We start from the raw sequence: 21,006 nt of genomic DNA on the forward strand, positions 1-21,006 counted from the left end.
TGTCACTCTGCCCAAAGGAGATGCTTGTTTATTTTGATGACTTTGATATATCTTTCATTTTTATTTTTCATTTTTATCTTTCAAAATAAGGTTGATAGGAAAGACAAGCTCTGCCCCTAGGGCTAAAGGAAGGGTCACAATTCATTTAAGGCAATCTCTACAAGTGGGCCAACCAAGAACCACCTTCCATGAAGAGAGAGCAAGTCCAAGGCAGGGCTCACCTGCTGAGAGAGCCTGGCTGCAGGTAGGCGCCCTGTGCACAAACACACACACACACAGACCCCTCTGTGGGACAGAAGGAACTTCCTACATCCTGCTGAGGAGCCAGAGAAAGAAGCAACCTGACCCAGGAGCTGTCTTGGAGCCTGGCAGTCACCTGAGCTGCCCTAGGTTATTTCTGCTGATGACTGGTGGTTCTTAAAGGAACCGTATTCTACTGCACATAGCCCGACTCGGGACACAAATCCACGAGAAGACAGCTGCATTCTGCAAACCTTCATTCAGGAGAGGCGTATCCAAAGTGCATAATTGATAAATAAGAAGATGTGAATGGGAAAATATTTTAATGCTCTTTCCAAAGTTTCAATCAAAACATCTATGGTATAGTATCACTGGCTTAAACAAAAGGAATGCTGGAAAACATAGAATTCTAATGCTTCCAAATGTCTAAAAACAGAAAATTATAGTAAACATTCCCCCAAGACTCTGTGCTAGAACACTACCCAAGAAGGAGGGTGGGTGGAGGCGGAGATTGAGATGGGGATGGAAACAGACAAGGAGACAGAGTCCAAGATGGAAATGGACTTGACACGACAGGCAGCACACATGGGGTGGCCCAGCCCCTGACAATGCTGTATTTGTATTCCTCTCAGCAATTAGGTAATTCAGTTTGTCTTGAAGTTTGACATCACAGAACCATAGGAAAACAAATCCAACAGCTACTTGCTGAGCTGGTCCTTTACAGAAATGGTCTCTAGTGTGGATCCTTAGCCAGGCAGCTGCTCCTATGTCTCTTCCAGGAGAGAGAATGGAGGAGCTCACAGCAAGTAAGCAACTCGTAAGTGATGAAGCAGGATTTTAAGTCAGATTTGCTTTTAGAACTGGAACCCCCTCCTCTCAGCTGAGAAATAAAGCAAGAAGGAGGTGGAGGAAGGGCTGGGGACAGACCCCCAGACTCTGCTCCTCTCTTACATCCTATTAGTTCTTGCCTTGGGTTAGTCCCAGAACCTCTCTGCCCATTTCACCTCCAACTAGCATTTTTCTTCTCTGCTAAGATCTGCTGCAATATGTCCATTCATTATAGGTCTACAAGCCATCTGCAGAGGATAAAGTTCTCCATGACCCTATGAAAATGAAATTTTTCTAAGTGTTTGTTTCTGACCCACAGGTCTTCAGAAGCCCACCAGTGCTGCATTATACAAATCGTCTTACAACTATACAAATGCATAGCATTTTAAGAGTTCACAAAGCATTTTCTCAAGCATCTGTTTTCATGTAATCCTTCTGACAACACAGCAAAGTGGCGATTTGTCCATTTCTCAGGTGAAGAAACTGAGGCATGGGCTCGGCCAGTGCTGACATCCCATCACCAGTTAGTGGGAGAGTGAGCACGGGAACACCCAAGCTTCCTGATATCACACCTGATACTCCGCCCTGCTACCGTCTGTGGCCCCTGGAAGAACATCAGCAGCTCATCTTGTGTGATACACCACGCTTAGTCATGTGTCACGACGGGGTTTATTATCAGCATCCTCTATGCTTTGTGCACTGGCTTTTACTTGTCTTTATATAGATATCTCCGATTAGCTTCTATGGTAGTTCCCAGCCCAGCAGGATACCTACCCAAGAACACCAAGCCAACCACACAACCAACTCCCCAAAGCTTGAGCAGAGAACAGAAGCCTGGTCCTATTCGCTTCCCTGGAGCCTGTACTGCACAGACGGAGCTACCCAGTGATTGGAATTGAAAAAGCTCAAGACAACTCTAACTTTAACAATCATATGTGCTCTACTTTGCATACTCCATTTTTAAAACTTTTAGGTCCTTATAACAGAGAACTTCACAATAGAAGCGAGGTTTCAGCATCACCTTTATTGAATGCTCACGATGCGCCTCGAGCACTTCCAAGAGTTCACACTTACTAACTTTTTATTCCCGGGAAGAATTCTGTGGGTAAACACTATCACTATTCCTGCTTTACAGATGCGGGAACTGAGTGAGGTTTACCTGCCCAAAGTCTCGGGCTAGCTGGCGGTGGGCAGTAACGGGAGCCCAGGGGTACCAGGCAGCCTGGCACCTGACCCCACCTGGGCACTGCCTTCCTATCCCATTTAATCTGCACAGCAACCCTGGGCAGCAGGAACAAAATGATGCTGGAGACTGAAGTCTGCCTTGAAAATTCATTGGCTTGAGCTGATACTTAGGAGAAAAGTAAAATAAGCAAACCTATTTATGTATAATAACATCCCTGTCCCATAACCACAAGTTATTATGCCCATTGCAATTTTAAAAGCTGTTGGAAAAATAAAGACTTATAGATACACTTTAATCTCTAGACACTGAATTTATAGCCGGTTTATCTTAGCATCTTCAGATTATTTTTTCCTGTGCAGTCCTGTACACTTCATCTTTTTCATCTTAGTCTAAAACTGTTGTAATTCTATCTAGCATCTGTTGAAATTAACCCCTTAGAGCATAGAAATCTGTCAACGGATTTCTTCAGGTCTTAAACTCTTACTTCTCTTTTTGTCTCCCTCAATCTTATTTCCTCCTTAATTTTTCCTTGTCTATTTTCCCTCTCTTGTCTTTCTTTTGCTTATTGGTGAAACTGACTTAGGATGGCACTCAAGGGTGCCACAAGAGCACGGCACTGGAGGTGGTACTGCAGGGCTCTCACTGGCACAACTCACCTCACCTCCAGGCCTGAGCCCCCAAAGGCCCTCGTTCAGCAGCAGGGGCTCCGGTGCACCCCACATCTGTCTGAGGTCCGGCAGCTGCCCAGCCCCGGCCACCGGCCTTCTAGGGAAGTGTCCCCATTGCCCTGTGTGCAGCTTTGTGGGAGCTTAAGGAAACGTCCAGCCCAGAGTGCACACAACACGGGCCTTTCATGGCTGAAATGTAAACCAAAGATCTTGACACGCTCTGTTATTTATTCCAAAGCATGGCAACCAGGAAGAGGCTGGGGTGTGGCTCGAGGGAGGACCCCAAATGCAAGCGTTTAGGGTACACATCCAGCCTCTTTCCGCTGAGGTGGCTGAAGTGGGGCCCTTCTGTTTGCAGGGTCCGCACAGGGGAGGCCCGGCCACTGGGGCCGCATTCACCCTCATGATGGAAAACCTCCTCCACCGAGTCCAGCCCCGAGGGCTGCGGCTGGGGTGGGAGACCTCCGCTCGGCTGGCAACTGCTTGCTCACGAAGAAAGCAGGGGACAAGCTGCAGCCTAACATGTGACTTTGTGAGCAGTTATTTGCTTGTGTTCAGTATTCATGAAACGTGGCAGGGAGTTCAGATCGATTTGGGTCACACCCTGCTCCCCTCCTCTCCTGTGGCCGCCTCATCTCCTCTGCCGCTCTCCAGCCTCAGAGATACATGGAGTCAGCCCCTCTCCCCGCAGTCACTGCTCCTCTCTCTCCCCTCCTCCCCTCCTTCTTCTCCCCCCTCTCCTTCTCCCCCTTCCCTCTCCCCCTCCTCCCCCCACTCCTGCACCTTCGCCCTCTCCCCCAGCCCCAGGCCTCTTTCACTCTCCTCCTAAACCTACCGGGAATCACTCCATCCTTCTCTTCTCAACATTCCAGCTCACTTCATCCTTCAGTGGACGCATCTTAGAGACCAACCAGTTCGGGATGTCCCCTGTGCTGTCCCTGCAGCTCCCTCTCAGGGGGTCTGGGGGAGACCACCGTCTTCGCAGACCCAGCCCCTCCCGTGGGCCTGTTGTCCCATCGTGCTCCGGGGAGCACCCCCCTGCCCTCCAGAGACCACCCAGATGCCCCACGGCCCTCAAAGCTTCCCACTCTCCCTGCACAAATGACCATGCCCTCTGCTGCACACACACACAAAAATAAAATTATGAGTTTTTCTTTGAAGAATGTCCTTGACGTACAGCCCTCCCTGTCAACTTAGAAGCAGGCCCCCTTTCCTTCCCTCTCCCCCCAGCACCTCGGATCCTGGGCACGTACCCAGAAGTCCCAGGAGCTCGATTCATCATCGCCACCACCCAAGCCACCGCAACCCATCGACAAGGTGACCCGATGGAACACGACACGACAACAAGGACAAGTGAGGGGTCTATGCAGCATGGATGAACAACTCTCACCCACACGCTGCCAAGTGAAAGACACCAGAGCCCCAGGCGCGCGATCGGGGTCTGCCTGTGAAGCAGGGCATCAGCAGAACTGATAAACGGCATCGATGGCACGGGAGACCTGCCCCAAAGGAGAGGCAGAGTGGGGCCCTGGAAGGCCGGTGCCTCCCCAAGCTGCTGCTCAGTTTCTGAAAAGTCCTCCAGCTGTCTGTGCACTCCTGCCCGTCCATCTGCTTGTCATCCTTACGTGACAAAATAATCCAGATGCGGTGGCTGTCCCAATCCACCTCCTACTCTGAACATTTTTCTGTGTGTCTGCACCCTGTGCTAGTTTGAAACTGTGTACCCCAGAAGAACCATGCTCTTTAATTCTCATTCTCTATTGCTGGATGGGAGCTTCTTTGTTGTTTCCATGGAGATGTGACCTACCCAATGTGGGTGGTAACTTTTGATCAGATGGTTTCCAAGGAGATGCATTCAAGGTGGGGTTGCTAGTGGAGCCCTTTAAGAGCGAACCATTTTGGGAAAAGCTTGAGAGCCAACAGAGCCCACAAAGCCAGAGACCTTTGGAGATGGAGAAGGAAAGTGCCCCCCAAGGAAACCTTATGAAACAACAAGCCGGGAAAGAAAGCTAGCAGACGTTGCCATGTGCACTTCCAGCTGACAGAGGTTCCAGATGGCATCAGCCTTTCTTGAGTGAAGGTAGCGTCTTGTTGGTGCCTTAATTCGGACATTTCTACAGCCTTAGAACTGTAAACTTGTGACTTAATAAATCCCCTTTAAAAGCTGTTCTGTTCCTGGTGTATTACATTCCGGCAGCTTTAAGAAACTAAAACATAACTCAGAGGCCAGAGCTAGATCCTAGAGGCCAGAGCTAAGCCTGTGCCCAGCAGCCCCAGTGGATGGTCTGGGGATGGATGAGGATGCCAGGCAGTCCTACCCTGAGAGCCTCTTCTCTCATCTGCACTCGCACTCTGAGCCCATTCCCAGCCCCTCTGCTGGCTCCAGGTTTCTGTCCACAGAACGCTGTGGCCATGCTCAGCTGCCTTTGTTTGAGAACCTGCCTCAGGTTCCTCTTAGTCTCTCCTGCGTCCATCATGGACAGCCTGCGGGCTGGCAGTTGCTGTCCCCACTCTATAGACAGGAGGCAGGGTCAATAACCCACCAGGGGCACGCAGGTGGTAAGTTGGAGAAGCGAGGTTTAAATTCAGATCTGAAGCCAAGGATCTCTCCACAGCCCACCCTGATCACAGAGACGACAAATAACACAGCCCACTGCGCTGCTCAAAGGCCGCCGAGGGTCCGGCACCCCTCACCCAAGGGCACATCTTCCCTGCCTGCCTCGCTCACCCAAGCTGGAGTCAGGAGCCACCTTCTCCTTCCCTCCCCTTGTCCTGCCTCCACCACCAAGTCCTGCTCCCCAAGCTTCTCCATCCACCCTGAGACCATTTTTCCAAATGCAGCATCACTCATTCAGACCTTCCCTTGTTCTCTGGAAGATGACAGCACCTGCCTGCTCGCCAGGGCTCCCCATCGGTGCCCTCTGAGCCTCTCTCGCGATGCCCACCCTGAAAAGCTTCGTGAGTCACAAACCTGAATGAGTTTCTCTCCATGGCCTATGGGACAGAGTCCAGCACAGTGGTGCAGCCTGCCCTAGCCTTGCCAGTTCTCCTGGCCTTCCCCTGCTTACCGCAGCCCTTCCCTGCACCTGGCCAGGGCAGCCCCTCAGGCCCCTGGGGTCTCTGCATGCCAGGCTCCCACTTCTGGAGGCCACTCGCCTCACCGTCCACCTGGCAGACTCTGAAGCCTCCCTCTCGAACAGATTGACGGCCTCTCTCAGGTGACAGCTCCTTCCCCACCTGCAGCCCAGCTCCCTGTGGGCTCCCCTGGGTGGCCGGTTGCAGTGTTCAGGGCAGACCCTCACCTGCTCTCGCCTGCACCCAAACTCCAGCATGCAACATGTAACCAAAAAGAACGGAATGAGGGAATTAATAAATGAAATCAATTGCATGCATGTACATAGACTGTCAGTCACAGATTCCTAACATTTAAAACAGTGAATTCGAAGAGGATGTTCTAACCAGAAACACTGCAGGGTGGGGGGAGGTGGGGGTCAGATGACTTCTCCATGCGAACCCTGCAGCCTGCAGTCTGAAGTCTGTGCTGCAAACAGTCTTGGCGGGGCATGCCCGCAGCCTGGCCCCCTGCCCTCAGCTTCTGCCCGGAGCATGCCTGCAGCCTGGGCCCTTACCCTCAGCCTCTGCCCGTCTTCTCCCCCCCACCCACTGGAGCTACCTGAGGCTGCAGAGAGCTCAAGTGCATGGCAGGAAGGAAAAGGCTCAGAATGGGTCCGTCCTCTCACATGGTGGAGGGCCATGGGCAACCTCAAGCCCTGGAGGGGGCGGCAAAAGGGTCTCAGACCTCTGAGCTGACCAGGGTAGGGCAACAGGGTAGTGTTCAAATGGCACCACCACTTCTAAGGCCCAGGACCCGTCGTGGGCATGGACTGTGTCCCCAGGGCCGAGGTCCTCTCTTAGAGTGAAGTGTCTGAGCAAAGGGCAGGCCGTACTGGGAGAGGAGCATGGCTGTGCAGCAGGAGAGAAGAGAGGGGAGGTCTCAGAGGTGAGCCGGAGGGGGCCAGGAAGCCCTGGGCGGGCGTACTTATATCCAATAGAAAGACATCAGATGACCGCCAGAAAGCTCTTCTTCCCCATCTCAGCACTCACGTGCAGACCCCCACTTCAGGGACCACCCCAGGTTAGACTGGAGAGAAACAGCTGGATACCCCAGAGACACACAGAAGAGCAGTGTGGCTTGGCATCACAACGGACAGCAGGAAGAGCTTTCTCACGCAGCAGTGCTCCCCCTTCCTTGCTGGGAAAGGGAGGTGGAGATGGCAGCCAGGTGTCCAGGAGCAGAAGGTACTGCATGGACTTCTAGCCAGCCTCCCCAGGCCTGACACATCTGATGCATCAGAGTGCAGGGGAAACAGGGAGGGGCGGTCTCCCCCAGACCACCGCCCAGCCCGCGCTGGAATGCCCTCGTCTATGCAATTGCTGGGAGAGAACACGGTCTCCGCATGCCAGGGAGCTGCAGCCTTTGCAGGGTGGGTGGAGAGAGTGCACTGTTTTCACTCCTCCAGTAACAACAGGTCAGTCATTACATGGTACTAGCTCCACTTGTAGTTCAGATTTCCACTTGTTTGCCTTTGTGTTCCACGTGAATTTTTTTTTTAACTTACTCTTTGGAACATTGTCACCTGGAAGCTTCTGGAGAACTGATTCTGGCTTTTGTAAAGTCAGTATGACAACATTTGAGCACATATATGTCCTGCGACTTTTTCCCTCTTTCTAACAGAGAGGGTCTGTGACCTGATCATGTCTCAGGAAAGTTCACGAGACATGCAAAATACAAATCATCCATATCACTCCCTATTCTGTGAAACATGGAAAACATCTTATAACTAGCAGCTCTTTTTTCTCTGAAATGATAATCCTGCTATTATTTATAATCTACTGAGGACTTTTTAAATAGGCTTCAACAATCAAAGTCATATCCATTTGCAAGTTCCTCTCTGATTTCAGTTTAAAACTTACCTACCACCCTACGGTATGGAAAACAAAAGAATCAAAAGCAAAGTCTAAAAAAGGAATACCAAGGGATACCCCAATCCAGCCCCCCCCAGCAATGCCTCCCCCTTTCCGGAATCTAACGTCTTCTAAGGAAATGGTGATGACTTCTACAAGCCCAAATGCAAAGGCGTCTATGGGAGACAATTTTGATTGCAACTTGGAAATCTGCTTTGGGTGCAATAACCCACCCTCACCGTCTCCAGTCAGTTCCTCTGGCAAAGCGGCCAGGGGCTGTGGACAAGTCCTGCATCCTGACTTCTCCTCCCCCATGGGGGGGAGTGAGCCCCCATGTCAACTGCAATCGTGACACTGGGCGCGAGTGTGGACGTGTGCCGGGGCGCAGGCACAGCCGGCGGGGTGCGCGCTGCGGGACAGCACCAGGGGTGCCTTGGAACACCACAGAACGCGAGAAGGGCGTCTGGGGCGGTCACCGCAGAATGAAATTGATACCTGTGGGTCGGCACCGGCCCCAGGAAACACACAGAGGACACGCAGACAGGAGAGAAGAGTCACTGTGCCGTGGGAAGACCTGGCAGGCCCTGTCTCAACCAAGCCACCCCCGGCTGCACCCCCGTGGGAAGACACCCTCCACCCCATCCTCCACTAAGGGTGAGGGCAGCACCTCCCTTCACGGGGTGCTTCCCCCAAACCCGCAACCCCAGCCCACAGGCTTTGAAAGCATTAACCCTCCTGAAACAAGCGGAAGGTACCATGTTGCGGTGTGATGTTCTGTATTATATCGCATTTCATCTCTTATCAGATATTTTAAAGATGGCTGGCAACTCAGGCAAACCAGGCTGCTCTTTAAAACAGCTAATGAAGCACGAGGACGAGCCGGGCTTTGCAGATGGAAACTTGGCTTAGATGGTGGTTTTTCTCCTTCTTTGCATGTTGATGCTTCTGAAGCCCATCAGAAACCTCCAAGCGCCGGGCCTTCAGTTTCATTCCTGCCACAGCCACGTGTGCATCCTCAGTTTGCCTAGCAAAGCGGTGCCCGCCAGTGGTGCTACCAGCCACAGCTGGAAGTTGGGGGGGTGGCCCATGGCCATTGAGTGCCCTGGGACCTGGGGCTCAGCATTCCCCGCCCTCTCAGCTGAGTCACAGCAACCACAGCAGCCCATGAGGCGGGCGCGGAGCTGATGAACAGGATGATAACTATTTGCAGCGAAACAGGAAGCTGGGGAGGGGAGGAGGAGAAGAGGCCAGGTACATCACAACTGCATGGCCTGGGAGCTCCACAGGGCCCCTTGTAATACTGGGGGCCACAAATGATGGGTCTTTGCTCTGGGGTTTTCCCCTCATTGTAAATGATCACAGCTTTACCACTGCATCACACAACCTACAACTGTGGGCTCTTTAACACTTAGGACTTGACCCCAGAAAATATACTGAAGACAATTCAATCAGTGATGTGAAAATTCCCATAGTTTTTCAGGCCAGGGAATACAACATTTCGACAGATCTGCCCTTGCTGTTATTGAATCTATACGGCAAACAATTGTGTCCTAGGTTAAATCTCTCATCTAGGCTCCCCATGTGAGGATACCAACCAAAATAACCACCGACCAGCGCACGCGCTCCCTCATCAACAGTAAGTTCAAGAGATTCTTAGACTCCATGTGACTAAAGCCTGCAGACTCTGGGGCCTCACTTACATGGGGTTGTAATATTCAGGGCAAATAACTCCAGTGGATCTCATCCATGAGCACTGACATCAGGCTTATGAAACAGAACCGAAAGGTGAGGCCACCACGGCAGCAGGATGCTTGGACTCATATTTAAAGCGAGTGCCATCACCAGCGATATCTTCTCATAACCGACAATACTCATCCCTCTTGTCCATCTCCTCTCCAGCTTATTCCACCAAAGCAAAGCAAAGAATGCCCCAAGCTAAAGCACATCTCAGTAACCTCCGAAGGATCTCCGAAGGCCTGTTCCACTGTAAGTGCCCAAAAGTGAGGAGAAAACATCAGTAGGTGCTGGGATTGGGGATGGACAAGAGGAAAATGGAGCAAGACACAGCAGCATACTCACTCACTTCAGACTAAACAGAAACAGAGAGCTCCATATCAACATAAAACTTAAACTTCCAGTGGATTTTAAACATACAAGTCCCATTCGCCCTGTGTGAATTCCAACTATTGTGTTTGACAAGTGCCTCCAAATGAAGTGGAAAACTAGTAGAGCGATGGATTAGAGGGCACATACTCTACTTTTATTTCCACCTGTTGTCTTAATCAACAGGTTTATCACCTTTGTGTGCACTTTCCTTTAAAAATACTATTTTGGAAAAGTTAGTCATTATCATTTTGAAAATAACAGTGGAGTAAAAGCCCACAGCGTGACATACACTTTCCTTCAATATGTTAGATATTTTCCTGTAAATCTGTCATTCAGGCTGAACCACCGGACATCAAACTAGAAGAGGTGAAACAAAACCGAAGAGAAAACACAGTAGGTGGAGAATCGGGGATAACCGTGTATTGATTTGTTCCGAACACTATCACACTCACACAGCTGACAAGTATCCTAAGAAATCCTAATGCAATATGGATCTTCAGGCATAGCTTCTTTCCGAGAGGAAATGAGAAAACGCAGTGCAAGTGGCCACTGAAGACAACAATGAAATGTCACTTCGTAACAACAATATTAAAAGCAAAAGAAAGTCCTGCCCACAGGATGCCACCAAAACTGGTGAGAGTGAAGACGTAGACCCAGGGACCACGGGTCTGCATAGGAAGCCTGTCAGCCATTTGTCTTCATCTTCAACCCCAGTCTTTGCAGGTGTCCCAGCTCCACCTTTGCACGCGTCGTCTACCAGTGAGTGTGGGCAACCCGTGCGACTCACGCCCGCTGACCAAGAGCAGCCAGTTCTGATGTCTCACGAGCACCAGAACACAGGACCCCTCCCCACTTCCCAAAAATTAAATCAAAACCAAATTCATTGTATTCTTAAAATAACTTTTCATCATTTTCTTTGACCGTTTATCTTATAACATTTTGATACAATAATTTATCATTTAAAATTACTTACCTTCCTCTGTATGAACTACTGGAAGAGACATTGATCCCCTCTCTAAATCAATGTTGAGAAATACGCTGCTCAGCTATCTACCTGTAAGCTAACACTTATCAGATAACTTAGATTATTGGAATATTAGTATAAGATCAACAAAACCACTAAAAAGAAAACGCTGAAATGTATTTTGGATTCCAGAAGTTACACAATTGAATCTGGCTTTAAGGAGGAAACCCACTATAAGGCGTAACTTAGACAATCAATAAAGGGCTACTAAAATAATGTCTGCAGGTGACCAATGATTTGAAATCACATTTATGAAATCATATTTAAATTTCAATATCAATGCACTGGACGCTATAGTCAGCACGCTAGAAGCACATGGAGAATTGATTTCTAAACATTGTTTTGAAGTATTTTATAAATATAAGTCATGATTATTTTCATTATTAAAATCTGAAATTAAATGTATTTCTTATTTAATAACCAGATTTGCTGATTTGCAATTTCTTGAATGTTACTTCCATCTGCTTTCTATACTCTCAGAAAAGGCATTTAATCTGTAATGAACATGCTACTTATTAGCTCTCCTACATATTAAAGACCAATAATTCTCCTCTAGCTTGCCCATTCAATGACACTAGAATAAAAAATCTATAAGAATCCATTCTGGCTGCCTACTATAAACTACTGTTAACCAGGAAGCCACATGAATGACAAAAGTCAGAGAACCCCGCTATCTTGTGACTTTTAAATAAGTTTGAAAATACTGATTACAAATTATTAAAAAGCAGATAAACCAGGGAAGACTAAGTAAAAACTGCCAAATTGATAAAAAAAATTTAAAAAAATAATTAAATCATTTTGGGAAATATTAGAACTCTGTATAAGTAATGAGAATGAATATAGATTATACAAAGAGCCCCAGAAATATATTTTTCAAAAATCAAGACCATAGGAAACAAACCTAGAAAGATATGACAAGCCAATTCAGAAGAAGAAATATGTTTTTAAAAGAAACCATATTACTTATAAAAGAAATGCAAACCAAAACAACAGTGTGACAATTTTTTTTTTTTTACTTCATTGTGGTTGTAATAAAAATGGATAGTGATCCGGCCGTCTCCAGTGTGTTGCATGCCGGCAGCTAGAAAACTAGAACAATGTACAATGAAAATATTCACACCCTTTAACAAGCAATTCCACAGGGGAAAAAAAAAAACCTAAACATTCAGAAATAAGAGAATTTTAAGGAAATTGTGATCATTCTATTAGACCAAAATTTTCCAGCCATTAAAATTAGAGCATGGAAATTAGCAAAATGGAAACGTGCGTATGAAAATATGATTCTAAAAATAAGGACTATATGAATATCATGATGATAACTATTTCAGACGTGCAAATATGGACAAAGATGACAAGAATATGCAAGCAAAAATTAAAAATCAAGTTGACACATTACAATCAAAAGTGACTGGATAGTTATTTGCCTTTTCTCAATTTATGATATAATATTGCTTGCGCGATAAATCAAAAACTCGACAAGAAAAAAGGAATTACAATTATCTGGTCAGTTCCAAAATAAAATTCCGCTTCGAGCTGCACCTACCATAAAGCAGTGAGTATTCCACAGTGGCCAGGGCTGGCGGCCAGGGTGAGACGCACGTTTTCCATGAAAAGGGACCGTGGACGAGCCATGGTGTGGCCGGAATCTCTGAGCCAAGCCCAGGATTTTAGAAAACCTGTCAGGGATTGCTCATTTCTACCCTTTCTAACTCTCCCGCATCCATTATTCCTACGGAGTTCCGCACAGTCCCGAATGGCGTTGTTTGCATATTCTCAACTTACAAACACCTGACGGAAACCAAAAATAAAACCAGCTGCTGCTGTCCCCGAGGTGTCGCCTTCTAATGCCACCAGAGGTCCAGCCGCTACCCGCAGAAGGGCTCAGCTGTTGTGAAAAATCTTAAACTCGGCAGAGAATTTGAGGGGACAGGGGGTCGCGCTGGAGGCACGGGGACAGCCAGGCGGCCGGAGGGGCCGTGAAGCTGGCCACGGGGTGGCAGGTGTCCTGCCCACGTTGGGCCCCAAGCCGTGGTGGGTGGCCTTCGGGAGCGCCCGGTTCACAGGGCTGGAGCGGGAGAAGGGGGTTGACATCCGGAAACAAGCAGCCGTGGTCAGCAGGCTGTCTGTCCATCCCACCGACCCCGACAGAGGCCACGCCCCACCCTCCCCGGGGAGACGACCCAAAGGACCGAGGGCAGCTGAGGGTCCCGCAGAGCTTCTTCCTAAGGACGGCAAGGGGGAGATCAGACACACTGGTGCGGGGAGGACCAAGTGAGGGTGGCACGGAGGACACCTCCCTGGTGGGGCCACAGCGGGGCTGACCTTGCTCTCCCGAAGGCCCCGTTTTCAGATTTTCCTCCAACTTTATGCTCTTTAGGGAGCCAAGCTATTTTACACCCAGCTCAAGGCTGGTAACTTCTCATTTCACCCTCGAGATGGCTCATTATTTAATTTCTGAGATTTCAATCCACTCCATTGCACGGAAGTCTTCCACAGTGCCCCCTCACTAACTGAAGGGAAGAAATCGCAGAATCTCCAGTAAAAGGCCTTTTGGTCCACCCACCCAGTGAAAGGGAAAGCAACATCCCTCTTTCACTCAGGGTCCATACAATATGGGCCAGGCTAAGTGCCTCCGACAGGTCCCTGACCACACCCCTGGGCATGTCCTGCCCCTGGGCGTGTCGTCATGGGCACCGTGTCACACACCTGCAGGGGCGCCACTTAAACCATGGCTATGATGTGTCAGGTAGATGTTGATATGAGTGAGATGTTCAGCAATCGTCTGGGGCAACTCTATCTTCACCTGTAACGTTGTCTCCACTGAGGATGCCATCCTCCAGTCCTGCTTCTAAAGACTGCATCTTCCACGAAACCCTTCCCAGTTCCCACAATGCTTGTCATTTTTCACTGAACTTGCATTTTATTTGGTTTATGCCTTTCTGTGCATGTTCTGTCTTCTACTCTCTCAGTTTCTTAGGCACGTGTCCTGTCTCTGGAACTGGTTTGTAAAATCCTGATGGGGATTGATTCAGCTTTCCTTATACACAGCTCTTAGGCCAATGTCGACATGCAACCAAGTACTTAGATAATTGTGGCTGGCATTTCTGACTGGGAAGGAAATGGAGATGATCCAGCAGCTAAAAATTTGAGGGAGCAGTTTAGATCGGAATGGAATAAAACAATCAGAGACTTAATGCTGAATATTGCTCGCTTGGTGTCCTCAAGACCCCTGAAGAGAAGGGGCTGGAGAACAACTAAGGGCTTAACTATCAATGTCGAAGCCACACTTTTCTGAATTTCAAGGTTTTGCCTAAGACAAAAATGTATCTATGGAAAAGGAAGGCTCCCCCTTAACTTCTTCCTTCCTCATGTAAGACACAGCCCCCCCAAAAAATTAATTCCAAGTTCCTCAATTAATTAAAAACAAGCTTTTGGAACAAAGTACAAAGTAACCACACAAAACATGACTGTTTTATACTATATCAAAACTAATTTTCATTTTCCGGGGAATCAAGTCTACTAAAGGTCAAGCTCTACAGAACACAAATCTGAAACACGTGGAGGGAGCAGACCCCGTCTCATCGGCTTCTAAATGTGGCTTCATTCAATACACGGAGCCCACGCATCTGCCTAGCATATCATCTGCATTTTCTCCATTACGTTGCACACCAAAATATCTATTTGTAATAGGTGTGCCATGTTCCAAGGAAACCATTATGACTTATTACAGGGCAATTAACCATATAAAATATTGTGCTAGTTTGAAAACATTATGTACTCTAGAAAAGCCATGTTTTAATCCTGATTCAATCTTGTGAGGGCAGCCATTTCTTTTCATCATAATTCAATACTGCAGGCTGGAATTTTCTAATTAGATCATCTCCACAGAGATGTGACACACCAACTGTGGGTGTGACCTCTGATTAGATGGAGATGTGACTCTACCCGTTCCGGGTGGGTCTTGATTAGTTTACTGTAATCCTTTAAAAGAGGAAACATTTTGGAGAGAGACAAAAATGATAGAACCCTCAGAGTGGACAGAAAGAAAGTGGACAGAAACTTCAGAGCAGAGCTGAGACAGATGGCAACACTTAGAGAATACAGACACAGATGTCTGGAGATGCTTGGAGCCCAGCAGATGTCACCATGACAAGCCAGAACCTGGAGAGAGCCAAGGGAAGCCAAGAGATGAAAGTCAGCCCCAGAGAAGTAAAGTGAGGAGCTCCCACTGAAGCAGAGGCTGAAAGCAACAATGCCCAGGAGCAAGGGACCAGCAGATGCAGCCACGTGACTTCCCAGCTGACAAAGCTGTTCCACATCCACTGGCTTTCCTTGAATTAAGGTATCGCTCCCTGGATGCCTTAGTTTGGACATTTTATAGTCTTAGAACTGTAAACTTGTAACTTATTAAATTCCTCCTTTTAAAAGCCGTTCCAGTTCTGGTATATTGCATTCTGGTAACTTAAAAAGTAACACAAATATGAATTCAGTATTAGCGATATAGAAAGAGCCCTCTTGAAATAGGATATGCACAGATTTCCACCTACTCTTCTACAGATACCAGTCTATTTTTGGAGACTCTAAAATATGTTGTGTTTGGTGGATGATGCAAAATATTTTAGGCTGTGACGACATTCATGTGCATTTGTAACCTAAAAGCAAAGCCTGTGCCTTTTAAGACAACCTGAATTGAAGAAAGATGAAGAGAAGACACCAGCGACGAGGAGCGCTCTGGGTGGGGGCCACGGGCTGGGCGGTAGGATGAGCCTTCCATGTGCTCAGTTCAGAGGGAAAACCATCCTTGTGTCTTCTTAAAAAGTCTTCAGGGTCATCACCATGAACACAGTTTGCCTCAGCAAATCTATTTACTCTTGTGTGGGTTGGTTCATTGATCTATTTACTAGAAAAATACAAATGGGAACTCTTTGGTGAGGACAAAAGCCCTGGAGAGAGAGCAGATGAGAGGGGTGTGCTCCCAGCCCGAGGGGACCTAGATTCTACAGAGAAAGTTCACCAAGCAGCTGCTAGACAGCGGGTCGGGGGCAATGCCTTCTGAGCTACTGGGGTGCAGAGTTGCTGATCCCCAATGTGTTGTGTCTTCCTAAGGTCTTGAGTCTCACTTTAAACAGCTAATTTATTTCCTTCCCCACTTTCCAGCCATTGGTTATGACTTCTGCAATCAGCTTCCAGGTGATGAAGTGCTCAGTCTTCTCGAGTTGAGAAATCAAACCCACTAAAACTGAGCTTCCAGTTCCTTAGGATTCCTAGGTCCCCTCGAGTAAGTGAATCCTGGTTCACAGAGCCTGGGCACCTGGGGAGACGGCTGTGCACATGGAAGCCTGAGTCCCACCTAAGAAGTTGAGCTCATGGAGGATGTCATCTGGCCCTAGAGACCATGTCCACTCCTTGGCCATCAGCCTCGACTTCAACGAGGGTAGCGCTCTGCAAAGCACAGGCTAAGATGAATTACAAAAGCTAAAGAACAAGTACTAAAGGTCACCTCTGCCCAGAGAGTAACCATACTAATCAGGATGACAAAACACAGACTCATGAATACGACTTGAATATACCTGGATGCCACGTGGGGGTGTCCAGTGGACGGGGCAACATGTGGCTCACAGAGGGGATGCCCAGAGCAAGTGCAGGCACTGTGGATGGGAATATTTCCAGGTCTCTGAAGAGGTGTGGGGACGGCCAGAGGAGCCGTAGGCCACGGGGCGCAGGCTTGACACTGCACCTTGGCTCCACGGTCGTGCAGGGAGACCTGAGAAGGGTGAGCTGGGGGCAAAGGCCCTGGGGCCCAGCCTGAAAGTCTGGCAAACACTAGCTCTTCTGGGGCAGACGGAGGAGGTCTCGTCACCCCCGTTTCGAGATGGGAGGATGAAAACCCTCTGCAACCTACCTGCAGAGTTCTGGCCGTTCCTCCCAAGGGCCCCTCGGCCCTGCGTGCACCGAGCCCAGAGGGGCCACTGCTTCCCTCACGGGGACACGACCTGTCTTCAAGACGGAAAGCCATCACAACAGCACCTTTCTCCTTCCTCCGTTTCAAGAAGCCAGAAAACAGTGTGTGTGTGCAAAGTGTGCTCATGCATGTGCACACGTGTGTGTGGCTGAGAGGGTGTGCCTGTGGGCATGTGATGGCTGTGTGTGTAAGTGCACACACATATATGTGCAAGAGTGTGTGAGGGCATGTCGCGCGCTGGCTGTTAACCACTCATTATTTCTTAGTTACTCAATTACTGGATTTTAAGATTCCTGGGGATGTTTCGGTGTCAGCATTGATGATGAGTCATGTTGAAAAGTCAAAGTCAATGTCTCTTTGATTCAGGATAAAGGCACTAATCCAAAATTGCCCATCAGGATTAGTGAGTTCACATGTCCTAGGGTGGCACTGACCGAGGTGGCAGCCCCTGATCACATGTGGCTCTTTTCATTATATCTAAATTAATTTAACTGTTAGTTCCTCGGATGTGCTGGCCACATTCCAAGGGCTCAGGAGCCACATGAAGCCAGCGGCCCCGTGTGGGCAGCGTGACATGGACCATTTCCCTGATCACAGACAGCTCAACAGGACAGTGCCGCAGTGGGGACAGTGCCCCTGGGGAAGGAGGGGGACAGTGTCCCAGGGGAGTCTGACAACTCACCTGCAGACCAGGGGAGGTGACATTTACAGCTCATTCTGAACATAAGCTGTGCTAGTTTGAAGCTAATATGTACCCCAGAAAAGCCATGTCTTTTAATTCTCATCCAATGTTGTTGGGTGGGATCTTTTCGATTGTTTCCAGGAAGATGTGACCTACCCAACTGTGGGTGGTAACTTTTGATTAGATGGTTTCCATTGAGATGTATCTCCACCCATTCAAGGTGGGGTAGCTTAATTGAATCCTTTAGGAGGGAACAATTTTGGAAGAAGCTTCAGAACAACAGAGCCCAAGCAGCCAAAGAACTTTGGACATGCAGAAAGAAAACACCCCTGGGGAAGTCTTATGAAAGTAGGAGAGAAAGCTAGCAGATGTCAACATGTGCCCTCCCAGCTGAGAGAGAAACCTGAACTTCACCGACCCTTTCTTTGGAGTTAAGGTATCTTTCTCTGGATGCATTTTCATGGCCTTAGAACTGCAAACTTGCAACTCAATAAATCCCCTTTTAAAAGCTGTCCATTTCTGGTATATCGCATTCCAGCAGCTTAACAAACTAAAACACAGGCTGACACCAGTGACGGAATGTCTGTCTCTCTAAGAAGCCATCCCAGGCCCAGGGAGTGGAAATTCCCATCTCACCCCAGGACACTCCCACCCCTTTGGGTCACCGGCCCTCTCTTCTCATGGCTGTCCCGTCTCCATAGCCACCTGCATGTTCACCTGCTCTCCTCTGAGCTCCTTCAGGTGGCCTGCCACCCAACCCAGGAAGAGTCCCAGCACCCCAGGGTGCGTACTTAATGAAAAAATCACCAGGTAGAACAGATCACAACAGGAACACTGAGAGAATAGAAACAAACAAGGAAGGAAGAGAGAAGCCACGCGGGCGGCTACACTGCTTGTGCTGCAGGTTTAAGAGGAGAAACACCAAATTATTCTAGAAGTGGGTCCAAAAAACATTCATCAGGACGTCCCGTGCCCTGTGCTGTGACATGACTGTCGGCACACAGAGATCAGCCCCTTCCCACAGGGTAGGGGTCCTGGTGGCCCCCACGGACTGAGCTTGACGATGTGTATCCACGTGATTCCTGCAGGAGCAGTGGCCCCAAGAGCTCAGGCCTTGGCAGCTGAAGGAGGAGTCTGCTTTCACTCTGATAGCGCCACAGACCGCTAAAAAATGTAAAGCTACTTCACAGACTCATTTCAATAGTTTCAAGTTATCCAAAGTATGAACAATAATTGATTTTAACAGCCAGACTGAGAAGAGGAACCCAAGCCTTAGGGACACGCAGGATGGAACTATCTAAAAGTTGTGGCATCTGTCCCCCCCCGAATTTCTGGATACTTTCCCATGAGCCTGGGAGGTTGGAGAGATCTTCAGGCCACCTTTGGGGAGAGAAAAGGTAACATGCAGGAAATGAAACACAGCAAAACAGTGAGGGCCCAGCAACGACAGCGAGGGTGGTGATGAAGCCAAGGTGTGGCCTTCGGTGGAAAGGAAACTGTGAACACACTGAAGAGGCAGCATCTTCCACAAGCAACAGCTCCACACCATGCTTCCTCATGGTTGGTGCCTTGGCCTTTAAAGCTTGGAGTCTCCCCAGGGTCAGTCCCAAGCCCTCTCCTCTTCTCTCATGCCCTCTCATCTGCCCAACTTCCAAAGTCATCTCAATGCTAATGGTGCCCGGATTTCCATCCCCTCCAAACCCACGTGTTCAGCTGCCTGGCGACTTCTCTACTAAGAGTCTCCAAAGCCCCGTGAACTCAATAGATCTAAGCTTCTAACACCAGGCTCTCATCAGCAAACCCCGGATGGGCATCTCACTTTGTCAGGGGCACTTGGAGGACCCAGCCTCGGCTCATCCCCTTCCTGTCCTCTCCATACCCAATCCACCACAGGTCACATCTGTTTCTCCTGAAGCCACTCCTGTTTCTCCATTTGCCCACCTTCTCATCCGCAGCTCCACCACTCAAGTTTACCCACCACTCACGTCTTCCCGCCACTGAGTCTAGATCCACTCTTGTCGCCCTCCGAGCTGCCCCACACTCAGCAGAGAGACTCATTTTCAACATGCCAATCTGCTCATTTCAACCCGTGCTGGAATGCCTCCTTTGGCTTCCGTTCTCTTCAGGACAAAGAGCAAACTCCTAAACCCAGGCGAAAAAACCCCGGGAGGACCAGCCCCAGTCTACTCTCCAGCTTCACCCCACTTGTTCCTGGGGCTCCAGCCCAAGGGGCCCCTGAATTTCTGCATCACGGCCCCACTCACCACAGAGCTGCCCCCACCGGCATCCCAGGTTTGGCTCACACCCCTCCCTGCTTGGCTCCGCTCCAGCCGCCCCTTCCTCAGAACTTCCCCCGACTCCCCCGAGGAGGCGAAGCTCCCCACCGTCCTTGATCCTGGCACTGTGTTCATGTCCATCACTGCACGGGGTCACAACATGCAAATACACGTCTATGCAATGACTACATTACTGGGGAGGCTCCCTATGAGGGTAAGGTCAGGCCCCCCAGCCCCACTGGATCCCAGTCTTGGGTCAGTTCCTGGCACACTAAAGGTACTCGGTCAATATTTGTTAAATGAGTTAAGGAACAGAAGGCAGCACCATCTGTGTGCCAAAAGAAACTACTGTGCTGTGACTGTCAACCATAGGCTAAGGCACAGTCTTTCACTAGAAAGACATGTGTGTTTTAGTTTCCCAAAAGTTTCTGCTAGTTAATTAATGTTATAGGCTCTACTTTAGTTTATGTTAACTTGATTTTTAAATACGTTTCTTCTCCTATGGGATTGTTAACAGTGAATGCTCCATAAGCAAGGTTAAACCCATGTCAGCCCAAATTTCAGAGCTGGTTAGATGATCACCTCTTTCCCACTCGTATTCTAGAAGTGGAGAGATGAGTAAGTGAAAGTTAAGTACCGGTTTCGTATCTGATATACCGTCAGTTGTATCACTAAACTGCTCCTTTTTGGGATTATCATTCTACTTGATATAAAAAATAGGATATGCTAATTATAAGAAAAATAAAGAACTGATGCTACCGAGTCCAAATTAAAGAGTCGCTCACCCAGCCCTCCTTTTAAATTTCCCACCAAGACGCAGATGTTCGTGAACTGCTGGGAAGGACCAGCAGCTGCCAGGCCAGCGGTCACACGCAGGTGATTTCCCCCCGAACCGCGCATACAACAGCCAGGAACCGCCGTGAGTACATGGGAATTCCAAATTAACACATTTTATCCTCGTTCACTGTGACGATAAAACAAGTGCATCAACTTTTCTAAATGATGGGAGCGGGTTAGCATTTTAGCCTTTATTGTATTAAGTAAGAGTTTAAGAATCAATTTCTACTGA

The 21,006-nt window shown here is 48.7% G+C and overlaps 1 protein-coding gene across 5 annotated transcripts in view; it reads right to left on the reverse strand.

Annotated features, from left to right (window-relative positions):
* The window catches only part of HIVEP2 (HIVEP zinc finger 2), a 174,770-nt gene that overhangs the window by 130,234 nt on the left and 23,530 nt on the right, over nucleotides 1–21,006 (reverse strand). The gene's annotated exons all lie outside the window — the stretch shown is intronic.

Source organism: Tamandua tetradactyla, chromosome 25 (assembly GCF_023851605.1).
Source record: "Tamandua tetradactyla isolate mTamTet1 chromosome 25, mTamTet1.pri, whole genome shotgun sequence".
Classification (NCBI taxonomy): domain Eukaryota; kingdom Metazoa; phylum Chordata; class Mammalia; order Pilosa; family Myrmecophagidae; genus Tamandua; species Tamandua tetradactyla.